Source organism: Hirundo rustica, chromosome 7 (genome assembly GCF_015227805.2).
Source record: "Hirundo rustica isolate bHirRus1 chromosome 7, bHirRus1.pri.v3, whole genome shotgun sequence".
NCBI classification, from domain to species: Eukaryota; Metazoa; Chordata; class Aves; order Passeriformes; family Hirundinidae; genus Hirundo; species Hirundo rustica.
The window spans coordinates 699,897-720,181 of record NC_053456.1 but is presented as its reverse complement, the minus strand read 5'-3'; the positions used below and the strand labels follow the sequence as shown (position 1 = coordinate 720,181).

Here is a 20,285-nt window from a genome sequence, read left to right as displayed (position 1 = left end):
CGGAGCCGCCGGGGAGCGGACAGACACACGGACGCATGGACACACGGAGCCGCCGGTGAGCGGACGGACACACGGACATACGGACACACCGACACACCGGAGAGCAGATACACGGACAAACGGACTCACGGAACCGCCGGTGAGCGGACAGACACACCGACACACGGACACACGGACCCGCCGGAGAGCAGACACACGGACAAACGGACCCACGGAACCGCCGGTGAGCGGACAGACACACCGACACACGGACCCGCCGGAGAGCAGACAAACGGACCCACGGAATCGCCAGGGAGCGGGCGGACACACCGACGGACCGAGACGCCGGGGAGCGGACAGACACACGGACACACCGACACACGGAGCCGCCGGGGAGTGGACGGACACACCGACCCGCCGATCGGGCGGCCGGGGCGCGGGACTGACACACAAACCCGCTGGTGCGGGGTCAGACACACGGACCCGGGGCGGGGAACAGACACACGGACCCGCCGGTCAGGCAGCCCAGGCGGGGAACTGACACACGCACGCACCGGTGGAGGGACAGACGCACGGAGCCGCCCGGGCTCTGGGGGAGCCCCACCTGCGGAACCCGCGGGAGCGGTGCCGGGGCAGAGCCAGCCCGCGCCCCTCGAGGAGCAGGTTTGGTTTGGGTCGGGGTGATTTTCCCGGTACCCGGGCAGAGGCTCCCCGCGGGGGAGCTGTCACCGGCACCGGCTGCCAGGTTCCCTCCGGGAAGGCGCGGCGCGTCCCCCGGGAGAGCGGGCGAGGCGCGGGGCTCCCGGCGCGGCGGTGCCGGCACCGGGTGTCAGCCAGCCCGGGCGGACCCGGTCAGCGCGGCAGCTCCGCGGGTGACACGCGACCCGTCCGTGAGCGAGACCCGCCGGCAGGCGGGACGGGACGGGACCGCACGGGACGGGACGGGACCGCACGGGACGGGACGGGACCGCACGGGACGGGACGGGACCGCACGGGACGGGACGGGGGGCGCATCCCGCGCCTCGCGCGCGGGACCCCGCGCGGGGAGGGGGCGCGGGAGGCGGGCCGGGCCGGGCCGGGCACTCACCGGGGAGCGGAGCGCGGGGCGCGCATCCAGCGGGGCGCGGAGCGGCGGCGGCGGCGGCGCGGGCGGCCGGACTGTGCCCGCCCGCAATGTGCCTTTGTTTATGTGGCCGCGGCCGCCGCCGACCAACGTGCGCCGCGAGCCCCCGCGCGTCACCGCGCGTCAGCGCCGCCCGCCAATCGCCGCCGCCGCGGGCCCGCCCCGGACACGCCCCCCCCCGCGCGCCCTTCGGGTGAGGTGCCGGGCGGTGACGTCACGCGGGGGGGCGCGCCCCGGCCGGGCGCGGGGCGGGGGCGTGGCCTCATTTGCATAGAGGGCGGTGCCGCCCCCGCCCCCCCCCGCGCGCGTCACCGTGACGCGGAGCCCGGAATAGCGCGCGCGGCCGCGACCCGGGACCGGGACCGGGACGGGACCGGGATGGAGCCGGGATAAGGACCGGGACAGGGACAGAACCGGGACAGGACCGGGACGGGACCGGGATGGAACCGGGATAAGGACCGGGACAGGGACAGAACTGGGACGGGACCGGGACGGGACCGGGATGGAGCCGGGATAAGGACCGGGACAGGGACAGAACCGGGACAGGACCGGGACGGGACCGGGATGGAACCGGGATAAGGACCGGGACAGGGACAGAACCGGGACGGGACCGGGACGGGACCGGGACAGAACCGGGACAGAACCGGGACAGCACCGGGACAGAACCGGGACAGAACCGGGACAGAACCGGGACAGGACCGGGACAGAACCGGCACAGAACCGGGACAGAACCGGGACAGAACCGGGACAGAACCGGGACAGGACCAGGATGGGACCGGGACAGAACCGGGACAGAACCGGGACAGCACCGGGACAGGGACAGAACCGGGACAGGACCAGGACGGGACCGGGACGGAACCGGAATAAGGACCGGGATAGAGCCGGGACAGAACCGGGACAGAGCCAGAATAGAGCGGGGACAGAGCCGGGACAGGACCGGGACGGGACCGGGATAAGGACCGGGATAGAGCCCGGACAGGACCAGGACGGGACCTGGACAGAACCGGGACAGAACCGGCACAGAACCGGGACAGAACCGGGACAGAGCCGGGTCCGGGGCCACAACGAGCGCAACGCGTCCCCGCTGCCACTGCCCACACGGAATTTAAGCAAATTTTATTTTATTTTATTTTATTTTATTTTATTTTATTTTATTTTATTTTATTATTAACTTTATTTATATATTGTGTTGATTTTATTTTACTTTTATTTTGGAATTACTTATTGTAATATTTTTCATTTTAGTTATTTCTGCTTCTTTTTATTTCTTATTAATTTTCTTATTTTCTGTTTTATTCTTTTTTATTTCTTGTTGTTGTTGTTGTTGCTTAATTTAATTCATTATTTTCGAGGTTTTACTTTTTCTTTTACTTTGCCTTTTTTGTTTAATTTATTAAATTTTCTTCTTTTTAATGTATTTTAGACTGATGTCTTTAAATTTCCTTTATCTCTTTATTTAAATGGCTGATGTTTATTTATTTAGATGCACATGGGGTATTTTTAATTATTATTTTATTTATTTTTATTTTTATTTTATTTTATTTTATTTTATTTTATTTTTTATTATTTTATTTTATTTTTTAATTTAATTTAATTTAATTTAATTTAATTTAATTTAATTTTATGTTATTTTATTTCGCCTGTCCCTAGCAACACCCCCAGAGCCCCCGCAGTTTCCATCGTTCCCAGCCCAAGCCCAGGTCGTGGTGGCTGGACAATTAAAGGCGCAATTAAAGGTGCTGCATTTATTAAGAGTCGGTCCGGAATCTCAGTTTGGAGCTGCGTCCGGTGGGGACGGGACTCTGGGTGAGAGGGAGCGACAGAGGGAGGGGACACGGCCTCCTCCAGGCGGGGTCTGCTCTCTGAGCCTGGATTTTCCCGCTGTCCAGCCCGGGAAAAAAGACAGGATGGCATCAGGAAAAGGAAAGGATGTCCTCAGAAAGAAGGAAAGGATGGCAGGAAAAGGACAGGATGGCATCAGGAAAAGGAAAGGATGTCCTCAGAAAGAAGGAAAGGATGGCAGGAAAAGGACAGGATGGCATCAGGAAAAAGGACAGGATGGCATCAGGAAAAAGGACAGGATGGCATCAGGAAGAAGGAAAGGATGGCATCAGGAAGAAGGACAAGATGGCATCAGGAAAAGGGACAGGATGGCAGGAAAAGGACAGGATGGCATCGGGAAGAAGGACAGGATGGCATCAGAAGGACAGGACGGGTGAAGGACAGCTCCCAGTGCAGCCAGGACAGCCCGGCTGCTCCCGGTGCCTTTCCAGGGGTTCTGTGGCATGGAGCACGCAGGAGCAGGTTTGAGGACTCCTGGCCCGGGATCAAACCCTGGACACCGTTGTTCCTGCTCCACGCGGACCAGAGGAACCCAACCACCCGAGCAGAGGCTCCCACCCCGGGACACATCCCACAGGTGCTCTCCCGATCCCACCCAGCTGCTCCCGGCCGCACCCAACAGCAGAGACGGGAGAGGGACGCCCCAGGGCTGGGGGACACCGCTGGGGGCTCTCCAGAACGGCATTTTTGGGGTGGTCTCCGTGGGTTCACCCCCAGGAGGGGCTCGGGCCGCTTCCCTCGGCTGCGGCGCTCGGATCCGTTGGCGTGGGTCGCATCCCAAGGGCTCGGCCGGCCCGCGGATCAACGCCACGGCACCTCCCAGCCAAGGCCCTTGGCGGGCTAAGTGATACATCTAATTACCATATCCTTAGAATAGATGTAATATAAATTTCATTACTCACTTAAAAGTTCTAAAGTTAACAGCATAAACTTGAAGTTGAGTAATTAAGTAATCCTTATATAGACACTTATTAAAGTATTTATACATATTATCTTAAATCTACATCTATCATTTTGCCAATTAAAATTAGGACTTTAATTGCAATTAAGTAATTTAATTGCCAATTGAACAGCAAAATTGCTAAGTGACTAATTTTAATGCCTATTTTAATTACCAATCATGACTGGGGAGGGAGCTAATCAAGCAGTATCAGAGTAATGATGTGAAAAAAAGCGGAGAACAAACATTCCAGACTCCATGCTTTTTTAAAAAGACCTCCAAATTAAATAACTGCAAACACAATTCCAGACATGTGGGGGAATGCTGGATTTGGGTGTCTGAAGGCAGGAGCACAAGGAACACGTTTGGTCACAGACGCCCCAGCGCCGCTCACGGAGGGTTCCGTGTCCCTGGAAGCGGGCTGGGAGCTGGGGATGGCCCCTGGCTCACGGGACGGGCTCCTGGAGGACAGCAGCGCCTAAAGCCACAGCTCTGGGAATTCCAGAAGATCCAAACACAGGGAAACGGGCCCCGGGTCAGGCCAGAACCGCAGGACCGCCCGCATGGGAAAACCGTCCCCACGCTCGCTCCAGCCCATCCTCCTGGCAGCTCCAGGCACCACAAGCGAGGTTTTCCAGCCCACGGCTCCTGCGGGGTCAGGCCAGCCCAGCTGGTCCCACAGGCCGTGCTCTGCACCCACCCGTGGGTGGAAGTGCCTCTGGCGCTGCCATTTCCCACAAAAACCCCAAACCCATGGCGGTCCCGGCTGCCAGTGCAGCAAATCCCCCAGGAAGGAAAGTCAGTCCTTGTCCAGGAGGAGCAAGCCCAGGAACTCAAGAGCGGTTGTTCCTCTCTAGTGGGAATGGGATCGCCATCGCCATGGGCAGCTTTTCATCCTTGCAGTCCTCAGGCAGCACTCGGGGTGCCCTGGCAGCACTCGGGGTGCCCTGGCAGCACTTGGGGAGCACTGGGAGCACTCGGGGTGCCCTGGCAGCACTCGGGGAGCACTGGCAGCGCTTGGAGAGCACTGGGAGCACTCGGGGTACACTGACAGCACTTGGAGAGCACTGCGTGCACTTGGGGTGCCCTGGCAGCACATGGGGTACACTGGCAGCACTCGGGGAGCACTGGGAGCACTCGGGGAGCACTGGCAGCTCTCGGGGTGCCCCAGCAATGTGGTGCTCAGCACTGAGGACAGCAGCCAGCACAGCCAGGAGGGTCAGTGCTGTGTCCCTGACCATCAGCTCCCCCAGACACCCTCCTGGCGGGCAGGGCTGTGTGCGTGGGGCACGTTAAAGAGGGTCCTGCAGCGCCAGTGCAGTTCTGCATCAGGCCCTGCCCTGCATGGACACTTTCACTGCTCACAACCCCTGCCTCAGCACGTGTTTCAGGAGAGAGCTTTGGGAGGGATGAGATTTGTTGCCTCTTCAAGAGACCAAAACTTTCAGACTAACAAAGAGGTGCTGATAGCAAGAGACATTTTGTGTGTCCACGGCTGGCGCTGCAGGCCGGGCCCAGGGTGAAGGAGGCAGTGCCAGACCCCGGCACAGCCACCACCCATCCCCACGGCACGGACACGCGGGCTGGGCACGGGCACTGCACTGGTGCCACCACCACGGGGTGGGGTCACTGCAGCGAGCGCCTTCCAGGGGAAAGAGGCCTGGGGTGTCCTTTGGTCCAGAATCCCACGGGGTGCAAAGTCCCCAAAGGCGGGAGGAGGCAGCTGCACATGGGGCACAAGCCTGGAGCAGGTGTCCGAGCCTGGGGCAGCCGCCAGAGATCGGCATCCTCGGGGCTGCAGCAGCACCCAGCTCCCCTGCAGCCACAGCTGGGCTCGGAGTTCCAGAGCACACAGCGTGCACACAGTCCCAGAGCACACAGCATGCACAGTTCCAGAGCACACAGTTCCAGAGCACCCAGCATGCACACAGTGGCAGAGCACACAGTTTCAGAGCACACAGCGTGCACACAGTCCCAGAGCACACAGTTCCAGAGCACACAGTGTGCACACAGTTCCAGAGCACACAGCGTGCACACAGTGGCAGAGCACACAGTGGCAGAGCACACAGTTCCAGAGCACACAGTTCCAGAGCACGCAGCATGCACAGTTCCAGAGCACACAGTCCTAGAGCACACGGTCCCAGAACACACAGTCCCAGAGCACACAGAGTGCACACAGTCCCAGAGCATAGAGTGCACACAGTTCCAGAGCACACGGTCCCAGAGCACACAGTCCCAGAGCACACAGTTCCAGAGCACAGAGTGCACACAGTCCCAGAGCACACAGTTCCAGAGCACACAGCTCCAGAGCACACAGTCCCAGAGCACACATCGTGTTCCACGGTACCCCCAGGCCTCCCCTGGCGTCCAGCAGCTCAGACAGACGCTGAGGCTGCACATCCCCGTGAGGTTTGGTGCCCAGGTGATGCTGGATGTCCCGGTGCAGAGCCAGAGCGTGGGGGTCTCGCTGCCAGGTGTGGATAGGAATGGGCCATCTCACAGGCTCTCCGTTATTCCCCTCAGAATTCCCTAAAACTTCGAATGGAGCGTTACTGCCCCGTTTGTCCTGCTCCTGGCCCGCTCCTGAAGCTCAGCCGTGCAGGTGGTGCTGGACACGAGGTGTTCATCACAGCGATGCTGGTTCCCAGCGAGGCTCCTGTCAGCACGTGGTGGTTCCATGGGAGCCCACGAGGCCGGGCTGTCCCCGTGTCACTGCCGGCCAGGGCCCTGAACGCAGAGATGTTCACGTCGCTCGGTGTCCGGCTCCGTTGGCCACGTCCTTCCCCCCCAGGTCCCTTCACCGCCCGGCGGCCGCTGCCGGGGAGCGGGGCCGTGTTCCGGGACGGCTGTGATGGATAGCCCAGGGTGAAAGGCTAAACGGGCCATATGGCGCTCGCTGCAGCCCATCTGCTCCCTCCCGGCCGCGCAGCAACATCTGCCCGTCCGCATCCAGCTGTGCGGGCACCGCTGGCGGAGCAGCTCCGCCCCGAGCCCACGCCTGGCTGCGGGGGCCGAGTTCCGGGACCCTCCGCATCTTATCCCCATCCCCGTCCTCATCCCCTTCCCCTTCCCCTTCCCCTTCCCCTTCCCCTTCCCCGTCCCCATCCCCATCCCCATCCCCATCCCCATCCCCATCCCCATCCCATCCCCATCCCGTCCCGTCCCGTCCCGTCCCCATCGCCCGCCGCTACCTGTCTCCGCCGCGGGCGGGGAGCGGAGCGGGGCGGAGCGGCCGGAGCCGGAGCCGGGACCGGAGCCCGGTGCCGGGGGCCGCCGCGCCCCCTCGCAGCTGCCGCCGCGCGTCAGCGCCCGTCACGGCCCGTCAGCGGCGGTGGGTGACGGCAGCGCCGGGGGAGCGGCCCCGGGGCCCCGCGGGGGGAGCTGGCGGCTGGCGGGGGCGGCCCCGGGCTGTTCCGCTCATCCCTGGGCTGCCCCGCTCATCCCCGGGCTGCTCCGCTCATCCCCGGGCTGTTCCGCTCATCCTTGGGCTGTCCCATTCACTCTCTGTTCTGTCTCGCTCCCTCTCTGTTTTGTTCCATTCCCTCTCTGTCCTGTCCCGTTCCCTTTCTGCCCTGTCCCATTCCCTCTCTTTCCTGTCCCATTCCCTCTCTGTCCTGTCCCATTCCCTCTCTGCCCTGTCCCATTCCCTCTCTGCCCTGTCCCATTCCCTCTCTGTCCTGTCCCATTCCCTCTCTGTCCTGTCCCATTCCCTCTCTGCCCTGTCCCATTCCCTCTCTGCCCTGTCCCATTCCCTCTCTGTCCTGTCCCATTCCCTCTCTGTCCTGTCCCGTTCCCTTTCTGCCCTGTCCCATTCCCTCTCTGTCCTGTCCCATTCCCTCTCTGTCCTGTCCCATTCCCTTTCTGCCCTGTCCCATTCCCTCTCTGTCCTGTCCCATTCCCTCTCTGTCCTGTCCCATTCCCTTTCTGCCCTGTCCCATTCCCTCTCTGCTGTCCTGATCCAGGAGTGGTTTTTGTTTTGATTTGAGCGGGTTTTATTTGGTTTTTTCGCTCGGTTGGTTGGGGTTGGGCTTGGTTTGGTTTCCCCACCTACCTCTCACCCCCCATGTTCCAGGCTGGCTCAGGGAATCTTCCTGCTGGAAGTGTTGCACCGGCTCCAGCCCTGGCTCTGGGGGCTCAACCTGGAGAAAAGGAGCTCAGGGGGAACCTTGGAGCTGTGCACAATTCCTGACAGGAGGGGACAGCCGGGAGGGATTTGGGATCTGCTGCCAGGGAACAGGGACAGGAGGAGACGGAACGGCCTCAGGCCGGGCCAGAGCACATTTCTTTTGGATATTGTGGACATTTTCTTCCCTGGAAATGCTGTCCAACCCTGGCACAGCTGCCTGGGGCACCGTTGGAGCTAAACCCCCATCCTGGAAGTGGTTTAAAATCCGTGTGGATGTGGCACTCGGGGACACGGGTGACCTTAGCAGTGCTTGGGGAACGGGCGCGCTCGATGGTCTCAGAGAGCTTTTCCAACCCAAACAATTCTGTCATTCCGTGATTTTGGGATCAAACGGGCCCAGCCCTGCCCGGGGAGCAGCTTCCCACCGCGGTGACGAGGAGCGCATCGTCGGGGTTTGATGTCAGACGCGCGTCCTCTGGATGCAATTGTTCCCAGCAAACAGACTATTTCAAGCGCCTGCTGAAGTTTCGTTCCATAAAACACATCTCCAGCCTCACCCCCGCGCACACGCGCTCGAAGCCAGGCGTCGGTCGGGTTTTTCGCTTGGCAGCGTTCTCCTGAAAGGCTCGGAAATGCCAAAAGTAGTAACTGCTGCTGCGGAGTCTGTCACAGCCTTTCATCTGCTACTCAGTCCTGAACTCCAGGGACGCCAGCCGCGCTGCAAGGATGGAAAAACAACCCCGAGCGTGCCCCAGGAGGAGCACAGACCCCTTTGGCGCAGACGGGCGGGGGAAGGATCAGGAACAGAGCTGCACCCTTCCCACCCCTCCAGCAGCTTGCAGGGACATCACCGCGCTGTCGCCTCCAGAACCCACCTGTAGGGCCACGGAGCTGCCCCGGCTGTCCCTGGTGGAGAAAGAAGCACCGGGAGGGGTGTCCCGGGCCAGCCCCGGCCACAGCCCGCTTCTTTGGGAATTGCCTCAGGGATGGTCTCAGCCCCAGGCTGTCCTGCCAGCTCTGGAAACCCCCAACACACAACACTTGACTGATGTATCTGAGCCACAAACAGTCAAAAATAGCAGCGGTGCACACTGTTTTCCATGTATTTTGGGAATTACTGACACGAGACGCAGAGATCTGGTTTAATTAACTGCTTTCGTTAAGTGAAATGTATTTTGTTGCTTTAAGTGAAATCCTCTCTTGGTTTGGGAAGGATTTGCTCAACATATCTGGGATCCTCCCCCCTCAGAAACACATTCCCTGGAAGAGGCTGTGGTGCAGGAAAACAAGTGTCTGCAGAAGCTGGGAAAAGGGGGATGTTCCCAGTGACTGCTCATAGTGGGAGGCGCTGCTGGCCCCATCCCCAGAGGGACGAGGCTGTCCAGGGGTCCTTGCACACGCAGAGGGGTCAACAACGAGCTCCCGAAGCGCCCCTGGGTCTGCTCGGAGCGGAGGCCGGGAGACACGCTCGACACAGAGCCCAGTGTGTTTCCCCAAGATGTTTCTCATTACATTTCTCATGACAGGGGCCTCGTCACAGCAGCATGAGGACACTGGGGGCTCGTGTCAGGAGCCATGTCCCCAAAGGCACCCGTGCAGAGAGGGGGTCCTGGGGACACCAGGGCCCTGCAGGAATCACTTGCACCCTGTAGGAATCACTTGCCCCTGAAGGAATAACTTACACCCTGTAGGAATCATTCACCCCTGTAGGATTCACTTCCACCCTGTAGGAATCACTTCCCCCTGAAGGAATCTCTCACCCCTGTAGGAATCACTTGCACACTGTAGGAATCACACTGTGTAGAAATCACTTCTACCCTGTAGGAATCACTTGCCCCTGAAGGATTCTGTGATCCTGTGACTCTGTGATTGATCCTGTGACTCTGTGATTGATCCTATGATTCTGTGATTCTGCGATTCTGTGATTCTGTGATCCTGTGACTCTGTGACTCTGTGACTCTGTGATCCTGTGACTCCGTGATTCTGTGATTCTGTGATCCTGTGATTCTGTGATTGATTCTGTGATTCTGTGATTTTGTGACTCTGTAATTCTGTGATTCTGTGATTGATTCTGTGATTCTGTGATTGATCCTATGATTCTGTGATTCTGTGATTCTGTGATTCTGTGATTCTGTGATCCTGTGACTCCGTGATTCTGTGATTCTGTGATTCTGTGATCCTGTGATTCCGTGACTCTGTAATTCTGTGATTCTGTGATTCTGTGATTGATTCTGTGATTCTGTGACTCTGTGATTCCGTGACTCTGTAATTCTGTGACTCTGTGATTGATCCTATGATTCTGTGATTGATCCTATGATTCTGTGATTCTGTGATTCTGTGATTCTGTGATTCTGTGACTCTGTGAATCTGTGATCCTGTGACTCCGTGATTCTGTGATTCTGTGATCCTGTGATTCTGTGATTGATCCTATGATTCTGTGATTCTGTGATTCTGTGACTCTGTGACTCCGTGATCCTGTGACTCCATGATTCTGTGATTCTGTGATCCTGTGATTCTGTGATTGATTCTGTGATTCCGTGATTGATTCTGTGATTCCGTGACTCTGTAATTCTGTGATTCTGTGATTGATTCTGTGATTCTGTGACTCTGTGATTCTGTGATTGATTCTGTGATTCTGTGACTCCGTGATTCCATGATTCTGCAACCCTGCGGCTCTGCGATCCTGAGCCCAAGTTACACAGCACAATCTCCTGTGGGCAGGAGGCAGCTGGAACCTTCCTGCACTGCTGAAGATGATGATGGACAGAGGCCAGCCCCAAGCTGAAGCTGTGACCCTCAGGCCTTGCCAGGACTGCAGATACCTCCCCTTTGGGACATGGTTCCGTGGTGGGCTTGGCAGCCACGGGTGAATGTTTGGGCTCGGCAGCCACGGGTGAATGTTTGGGCTCGGCAGCCACGGGTGAATGTTTGGGCTCAGCAGCCACGGGTGGATGTTTGGGCTCAGCAGCCACGGGTGAATGTTTGGGCTCAGCAGCCATGGGTGAATATTTGGGCTCGGCAGCCACGGGTGAATATTTGGGCTCAGCAGCCACGGGTTAACGTTTGGGCTCGGCAGCCACGGGTGAATGTTTGGGCTCAGCAGCCACGGGTGAATGTTTGGGCTCAGCAGCCACGGGTGAATGTTTGGGCTCGGCAGCCACGGGTGAACGTTTGGGGTCCCCGGTGTGAGAGGGTTTTGCAGCCCGAGCTCTGGCAGGCACCAGGACGGAGCTCAGCAAGCTGTGTTTGTCCAGGAGCTGCATGACAAGCTCCTCTCCTGCTGAAAGGCTCGTGCCCTGCTGCAGGCCTCAGAAAAGGGGGGTGAAACGAGGAGAAAACAGTTCCTGGGAGTTATGAACTTGCAAAACTCTCCACGTCCGTGATGGCTGCTGTCATTAGAGGGAAATGGCAGGGAGAACAAAGCCATTAAAGCAGCTGTTAATTGAAAACAGGACTGTGTGGAGAATGGCGTTTGCAGTTATGAGAATAGTTATTAAAATACCATTTTTGCTTTTTAAAATGCCTGACTTCAGTACGGAGTACGGAGGAGCTATGTTTCAAAAAAGTTAATTATTTCCAGCGCTTCAGAAAGAGGGGCCTAAGCTGAAAATGACTTACCAAAACAGTTAGGACAGTGTCTTTAATTATCAATTTTCAAACTGTGCGGTGGAGCGTTGGTGAGCGGTGGTTTTAGTTTCAGTCTGGAAGGTGTTTCCCTCCCATGCAGGTCCTGCTGCTGCCCAGGCTCTCGGGGCTGAGCTGGCCCTGGCTCGGGGGCTCTCAGATCCCTTTTTCACTCCGACCTTCTGGGGCAGTTCTCATCCCGGCGGCGTTTCCCCTCCGTGTGCCCATCCTGGCGGGGGCTCGGGGCGATGCTGGGCCTCGACAGCGCCACGAGGATCCTGCACGGGGCTCTGAGTGCTGGGGTAAGTGATTCCTGCTACAGGGTGTAAATGATTCCTGCTACAGGGGCAAGGGATCCTGCTACAGGGTGTAAATGATTCCTGCTACAGGGTGTAAGTGATTCCTGCTACAGGGGCAAGGGATCCTGCTACAGGGTGTAGATGATTCCTGCTACAGGGTGTAAATGATTCCTGCTACAGGGGCAAGGGATCCTGCTACAGGGTGTAAATGATTCCTGCTAGAGGGTGTAAGTGATTCCTGCTACAGGGGCAAGGGATCCTGCTACAGGGTGTAAGTGATTCCTGCTACAGGGGCAAGTGATTCCTGCTGCAGGAGCAAGTGATTCCTGCTACAGGGTGTAAGTGATTCCTGCTAGAGGGTGTAAGTGATTCCTGCTACAGGGGCAAGGGATCCTGCTACAGGGTGTAAATGATTCCTGCTACAGGGGCAAGTGATTCCTGCTGCAGGAGCAAGTGATTCCTGCTACAGGGTGTAAGTGATTCCTACAGGGGCAAGTGATTCCTGCTACAGGGTGTAAGTGATTCCTGCTAGAGGGTGTAAGTGATTCCTGCTAGAGGGGCAAGGGATCCTGCTACAGGGTGTAAATGATTCCTACGGGGTGTAAGTGATTCCTACAGGGTGTAAGTGATTCCTGCTACAGGGGCCAGTGATTTCTACAGGGTGTAAGTGATTCCTGCAGGGACAAGTGATTTCTGTTGGGGCAAGAGATTCCTACAGGGGGCAATGGATTCCTAGAGGGTGTGAATCCTACGGGGTGTGATTCCTGCAGGGTGTAAGTGATTCCTGCAGGGTGTAAGTGATTCCCGCAGGGAGCAGTGTGTGAGGGAGCTGCACTCAGCCCTGTGCTGCACACACTGGCTGTGCCCGGGGCTGTTCCCCAGGGCACTCTGCCCCTCTGCCCTGTGCTCAGGTGAGACCCCACCTGCAGAGTGCCCCAGCCCTGGGCTCCAGCATCAGAGAAACCTGGAGCTGCTGGAGAGATCCAGAGGAGCCATGGAGCTGCTGCAGGGCTGGAGCCAGGCTGGGAGAGCTGGGAATGTTCCCCTGGAGAAGGGAAGGATCCAGGCAGAGCTCAGAGCTCCTGAAGGGGCTCCAGGAGAGCTGGAGAGGGGCTGGGGACAAGGAATGGAGGGACAGGACACAGGGAATGGCTCCCACTGCCAGAGGGCAGGGATGGGTGAGAGATTGGGAATTGGGAATTCCTGGCTGGGATGGAATTCCCAGAGCAGCTGTGGCTGCCCCTGGATCCCTGGCAGTGCCCAAGGCCAGGCTGGAGCAGCCTGGGATATAGGAGGTGTCCCTGCTCATGACAGGGGTGGGATCAAAAATGGGATGGGATGGGATCAATGGGATGGGATCAGTGGGATGGGATCGATGGGATGGGATGGGATGGGATCAGTGGGATGGGATGGGATGGGATCAGTGGGATGGGATGGGATCAGTGGGATGGGATGGGATGGGATGGGATGGGATGGGATGGGATGGGATGGGATGGGATGGGATGGGCTCTAAGGTCCCTTCCAGCCCAAGCCATTTGGGGATTCCCTGATCCTACAACCACGAGGGTCTCCAAGCTTCAACTCCTCTTCCCTTCTGTCAGCACTTCTTTGCTTCCAGCAAAGCTCAGCTGGAACTCAGCGCAAGTGTGGGATGGACACGCACCCAGTGGTACTAAAATGCACACTCACCCTTCCCTGACAATGGGATAATCATGGAGAAACAGGCAATTAATCATGCACAATAAATAATTTAGTCCTTCTTGCAACACTTGAAGCACAGTGAGTAAAAAACTCTGATTTGAGAACAGCGGTATTAAATAAAACTACACAAAATGAAGTTCAGCCTGCACGCTGAATGGAGGAAAAACTGGGTTTTATTCAATTTTAATTAAATGGGATCTGGTTCTTCAATATGGAAAAACTAGATTAAAACTGAGGCAAAAATTGAATCCCATTAACATTACCGGTAAATAAAAATACATTATTTTTTGGTTGAGGGAGCTTTAATAATAAGAGGCACCACAAAGAGAGAAATCAAAACTGGATTGTACATTCACCAGATCGTTCAATACAAAAGCCAGCAAAATTAGGCCATATTGATGTGACAAGCGAGAAGAAATATATTCGTTTCCAGCTCACAACATCCTGCTACGAGATCTCATCGGAAACGGAGTCAATCCCGGTATCAGTCCGATCCCGAGGAGATGAGCCCGCGCCGGCAGCTGGCAGTCCCACCGGCCCGGCCCCGCCTGGCACACCCACAGGAGATGGAGACGGAATCACCGCAGCCCTCCATCGCTCTCCAGCGGGGCCTGCGTGGGCAAGTGCCGCCCGGCTCGGGGTGGCCACCGCAGCCACGGCCACGGCCGGGGGCAGGGAAACCCAGGGAAGGGATTTTTGTCATCTCTGCAGTGATATTGAGGTCTCGATGCCGGAAACGAGGCTGTGGGGGTTAGCCAGTGCTGGCTGGTGCTTGCCACGGAAGGTGTTCGGGGATATAAATACGTATTTCCAAAGCTGATCCAGGGAAAAAACCCACACTGTGTCCAGGAGAGAGTTCCTAATATCCATTCCTTAAAATGTGATACTAAGCAAACAAAGCGGGAAAAACAACTCTCTCTTACCTGGAGTGTTTCTGCTCTCTGGGGACAGAGTGAGAGCTGCAAATGGAAAATGAGGTCCAGGGAATAAGTCAACACTGAAGAAAAGGATGGCAATAACATTAACAATAACATTAGCATTGACATTAACAATAGTAGCAATAGTAGTAGTAGTAGCAGCAATAGTATTAGTAGTAATAATAGTAACAATAGCAACAATAGTAACAATAGTAATAATAATAGTAATAACATTAATAATAGTAATAATAATAATAATAATGATAATGATAATAATAATGTGATGGTGTACTTTTTAAGGGTTAGGGTAAACTATTTCAATCAGACCTTCTCTAAGCAGATCCGAAGCGTCCCGTTGAGTGATCCGCCCTAATGAGGCTCCTCGTGGGTTTCCAGAGCAGCTCCTGCCTCGGTTTCCCAGGAAGGTCAGTGAATTAAAGGCCTGTGAGGAGGCAGGAGCATCCCGCTGCCTGCACAGCTTCACTGCCAGTGTAACCCGGGTAATTGTGCTAGAGCCCGGCTCCCGAGCCTGGCAGAAGCCTCCTATTTGCCTCAAATCCTGAAATGTTAATTTTCATCTCTGATTAAGCTGCAGACCAGTCGAGGCTCCTTTTATTAAGTCAGGCAGACTCCTACCTGCTTCCCGAGGGCTAAATTTGGCTGGGAAAGCCATTGTAATATTGTGTAATTAATTTGCCAGTCAAATAATTTCTGCAGGGCTCTAATTTACTTATCTGTCTGCAACACTAATGAATCTCTCAGCTCAGTACTTTAATCATGTTTTCTGCCTTTTTATCTCCATTTTTAACTCCAACTTTCCTAATTGTTTACTATGGGCTCATGTGTAACCTGTGTTTTGGGGATGTGCTTGTTCTCACAACAAAACCCAGCCAAGCACGTGGACTCTGTGGTTCTCCTTCAGGACTGGGAGCTGCCAAAAGCCTTACTTGCTTTATTCCTCAATTCCAACGAGCAACAGAGCTGAGTCGATAAAAATCCAACATGCAAAAATCCAGGAGAAAAAGCCATTTGTGTTTGGAGGACTTGAGGTGGGAACTCCATTCCAGCTCGGTGTAACCCGCGTGCAGAACTTCCTAAAGGTCATTCCGAGCACTCCACTCCCTGGTTAGAGGCAGTGGGTAAAAATGTTCCAAAGAACGTGGATATGACACCTGAGGACCATTGAATGGTGGCCACAGCAGTGGTGGGTTGATGCTTGGACTGGATTATCTGAAACTCTTTTCCAACCTTAACCATTCTTTGGTTCTTTGCCTGTAATGTTGGCAGGTTTTCAGTTGTTTAACTTTGCAAATCACAAGTCCATAGTGTTTTTTTGTTTTTCTAAGGCATTTATTGCATAAAATGCTGTGATGAGTGGCACATTTCTGTGCGGTTCAGTACTTAGGTGTCGTTCCAACACACAAACTCAGATATTTGTCTCATCACAGTTTCCCTAATCTCTAACAGGAATGTTTTCTGAAGAACAGGAATGCTCAATAAAAGATAAATAATCATACACAATCACAGAATCCCTGAGGCTGGAAAAGCCCTACCAGCCCAGGGGGTCCCGGCTGTGCCCGATGATCCCACCTTGTCCCCACCCAGAGCTCTGAGTGCCACCTCCAGGAATTCCTGGGACACCTCCAGGGATGGGCACTGCAAACCTCCCTGGGCACTTCCAATCCCTGAGCTCCCTTTCCATGGGGAAATTCCTGCTGCTGTCCACCCTGAGCTCCCCTGGCCCAGCCTGAGGCCGTTCCCTCTGCTCCTGTCCCTGTTCCCTGGAGCAGATCCCAAATCCCTCCAGCTGTCCCCTCCTGTCAGGGATTGTGCAGAGCCACAGGGGCCCCCTGAGCCTCCTCTTCTCTGGGCTGAGAGGCTGGAATTCACCTTGGAATTCTGCACCCCTCATGTGGATACCTCAAACAAACGGACGATATGGCCACGTGATGGAAGAAAAATAAATTAATGTATTTGAGTACGAATGGCCGGTGCCACTGCCGCGGGCTCGGGTGTGACACGGAGGTGTCAGACACACCCGGGAGCAGAGACCGCAGCTCTGTCATGGCTCCAGGGCTGGATCCACCGCAGGAATCCTCTTCACCTGCTTGTTTTACACCACTGGGCTTGGCTGCTGGATTCCAGTGAACGAGAGCCTCGGTTTGAAGAAGGAATTCTGAGTGTAAGCATTTAATCCTGGGAACAAGTGCCGTGGCAGGGAGCTGCGCTAGAAGGGAACTCGGAGTTGCCCATCTGTCCCCTCGGAGCCCGGCTGTGATCCCTGCTCCCACGCAGCCCGGGCACTTCGGAGCAGAGCTCTTGCCAGGCTCCAGCAGCTTGGAGAGGAGCTGCTGTGGAAAACAGCGAGCGGCTTTACGCGTGTGTCTGACGAGAACCGGGGAAAAACGCAGGAACTTGAGTAGATGAAGGAAAAGCCGGTCCCCAGGGCCAGGGGAGGCCTCCCCGAGAGGCTCCCGAGGTACCAGGAATGAGTTAATCCCACCAAGGAATGCGGAGGAGCTGCCAGATAACAGAGTGACATTGTTTTTCCCTGATGTCAGCGCAGAAGCCCAAACACAAAGAGGTGAATGTAGTCCTCGGAGGCAGCTGAATGTGGAGCTTGTGCCGGCGTCCAGCAGCATTGAAACAAGATGACAAAGTGTTTCCTGGAAGCAGGGGCCGGGCTGGCCAGCGCCCGCGGCGGCCGCGGTGGGAGGGATCAGGGATGTGCCCTGATGGGAAGGGTCAGGGATGTGCCCGAGTGTGTTAGGGGCAGGACAGAGCCCCATCCCAATCCCTCCTGCTCATGAACGCGCAGCTCTGGTAGGTCTGGGCTTCCACCCCGTAATTCACAACAATCCACGGGCATTTTATTTTCCTTTACAGACACTTTAAGGCATCTTAATTTTCTCCCGTCACATCCTCGTGCTGTGTCTTGTCTGAATAACTCACTTTATTCTGTGTTTGGTAGGTGGTGAGGTCCGGAGGATATTTAGACCAGGCTGGAAGAGAAGCCTTGTTTCACTTCAATGTAGGCAGCACTTGTATTTCTTCCACAGGGACAATAATTAAATACTTGCTGATAGGCTTTGGACGTGGAGCTGCTCCTCTCAGCAGCCAGAATGTGCTCTGCCTCCATCCACCCCCCAGCTGGGAAGCCTCACAATTGGGTGACTGTCCATCACAGCTGAGTAATCCATAGCAGCATAGTAATATCTGTGTTATTCATTTTCGGCTATTCTGAACTCAGAAAGGTAAATAAAGGAGAAAAAAAAAACCTGAAGAGAAGGGTTTAAATTGCTTTGTGTTTTTATTGCAAGGCTGGTATTAGCCTTCCCAGCACCCCTGGCTCAGCCCGGTGAGCCACTCTGCACCTCAGGTTGCACACAAACCAGAGTCTGGGTGTAGATGGGGAAAACCAGATCCAGGAACTGCCAGAAAGCAGCTTCTTAAAATCTGGCTGGAAGAGAGTCAAGCTGTAAGTGTTGTTTTCTGACAGGATGGGAAAACCTGAGTGGCCAAGGTTATGGATGTCAAAACGGGAATGGCTGGGTGGGGAAGAACCCTGTGGGCTCGGTACGACTGCTTGTGGGAGAATAAATTAAACATGTTCTGCTAGTATCCAGTATCCTTCCATGTGAGAAGCAGGCCCTGGCACAGGGTGCCCAGAGCAGCTGTGGCTGCCCCTGGATCACCGGCAGTGCCCCAGGCCAGGCTGGACACAGGGGCTGGAGCAGCCTGGCATCATGGAAGGTGTCCCTACCCGTGGCCGGGGTGGGATGAGATGGGCTTTAAGGTTTTAACCCGTTCCCAAACTCTGTGCTCAGCTGCACATCGGGCACCCAGCGCTGCCGTGGAGATGCTGCTGGGGCTCTGAAAACAGCGGGACCGGGCCCCTCCTGTAAAGCTGTCCGACGTTGCTGGTTTTGCCGGGAGTCCGCCACGGGAAGAACGTGTTCGGGTTCCTCTCCGTTAGCAGCCGCTCCAAAGCGCCAGGTCCTGACCCGGGCTGGGGGGATCAGCACCGCGGCTGTCCCGGGGCCCGGGGCTCTCCCTGCTGCTCCCCGCTCACGGACCGGGCGGTGCCGCTGCGGGGCCCCGTGTCCGTGTCCTTCTCCGTGTCCGTGTCCTACTCCGTGTCCGTGTCCCGCTCGGTGCCCGTGTCCCGGTGCCGCTGCGGGGCCCCGTGTCCCGCTCCATGCCCGTGTCCCGCTCCGTGTCCTGTTCCGTGCCCGTGTCCCGCTCCGTGTCCGTGTCCCGCTCCATGCCCGTGTGCCTCTCCGTGTCCCTTTCCGTGTCCGTGTCCCGCTCGGTGCCCGTGTCCCGGTGCCGCTGCGGGCCCCCGTGTCCCGCTCCGTGTCCGTGTGCCTCTCCGCGTCCCGCTCGGTGCCCGTGTCCCGCTCCACGCTCATCTCCCGGTGCCGGCAGAGGGAGCTGTGTGCGGCCGGGCCGGGCCGGGCCGGGCCGGGCCGGGGTGAGCATTGGGACGGGCCGTGCCCGCTCTGCCCTCCATTTGGGGGCGCCCGGCGGCCGGTGCTTCCAGCCGGGGATGTAGCTCAGTGGTAGAGCGCGCGCTTCGCATGTGTGAGGTCCCGGGTTCAATCCCCGGCATCTCCAGGCGCTTATTTTTTCTTTCTCAATCCCTTTTTTTTTGTTGTTGTTGTTTTTTTTTTCCCGTCTCCCCGCGCGGCCGCTGGTTCCGCCGGGCCAGACCGGGCCAGCACCGCACCGCCGGCACCACCCGGCCCCGCCGGCCCGGCGCTGCTTCCACCAGCCCGGGAGCCCCGCGGGGAAAATCAAAGAAAACGCTGCGGCCGCAAAACGCGGCGGCTCCTCCGCCGGCAAAAAAGGAGATGCATTGGCCGGGAATCGAACCCGGGCCTCCCGCGTGGCAGGCGAGAATTCTACCACTGAACCACCAATGCGCGCTCGACAGGCTCCCCCCGCCCCCGGCTGAACCAGCTCACGGGATGTCACCGATGTCACCGCGGTCCTGGGTGTCACCCGTGTCACCCCATCTGCCTGCTTGATTCTGCTTCTCAGCCCCCCGCGCTCACCCAGCACTTCTCAGCCATCATTTCCAGAGGAAAAAAAGAGTTTTTTAAAAGTCAGCACTACCCGTTATACATTTTTCCTCTAAAGGATGAAAAAAAAAAAACAAACCCTGGGAAAGTGTACAATGCACCCATCACACACTCCACAGAGTCTGGCCTGACTGTTGGTTTTGGTCTCGTTCATCTCTCACAGATGCAAGATGTCACTAATCATTATTTCAGTAATCATTTCAAAAACTTTTTTATTTTTCCTCAGCATATTCTTTGAAAACTTCCTTTGTTTCTAAGCATTCTGTTTGTATCAGGGATAAACTAATATTATTCCTTGAATAAGCAAGGAGTGATTTAATGGAAGAACTTCAGGAGATTACAGGTAAAGGTTTCAAAGATTCTTTACACCTAGCACTATGGTTGGAGTTGATCTTAAAAGTCTTCTCCAACCTAAATGGTTCTATGATTATTTTTTAATATTTAAAAGCTTTCAGACCAAGTCACAAATGTGTATTTTTGTTCCCTTCCTGTCCTGTTGGGACTTTGCCAGGGAAGGCCCATGGTTAAGGGCTCAGAGGCTCAGCTGATCCACAAAGGAGTGGTCAGAGCGCTCACAGCGGTCTCTGTGACTCGCCAGGTGATGACATTTCAGCACACGGTGCCTGTGCGTGGTGATGTCAACAGTGAGT

General features: G+C 56.2%; 2 non-coding genes across 2 annotated transcripts; one reads left to right on the top strand and one right to left on the bottom strand.

The window, feature by feature from the left end:
* The first annotated feature begins 19,096 nt into the window (after window positions 1-19,096).
* Window positions 19,097-19,168, top strand: TRNAA-CGC (transfer RNA alanine (anticodon CGC)). The gene has a single exon. It is a non-coding gene; the product is annotated as a tRNA-Ala (tRNA).
* A 237-nt stretch (window positions 19,169-19,405) lies between these two features.
* On the bottom strand, window positions 19,406-19,476 carry TRNAG-GCC (transfer RNA glycine (anticodon GCC)). The gene has a single exon. It is a non-coding gene; the product is annotated as a tRNA-Gly (tRNA).
* Window positions 19,477-20,285: the final 809 nt, after the last annotated feature.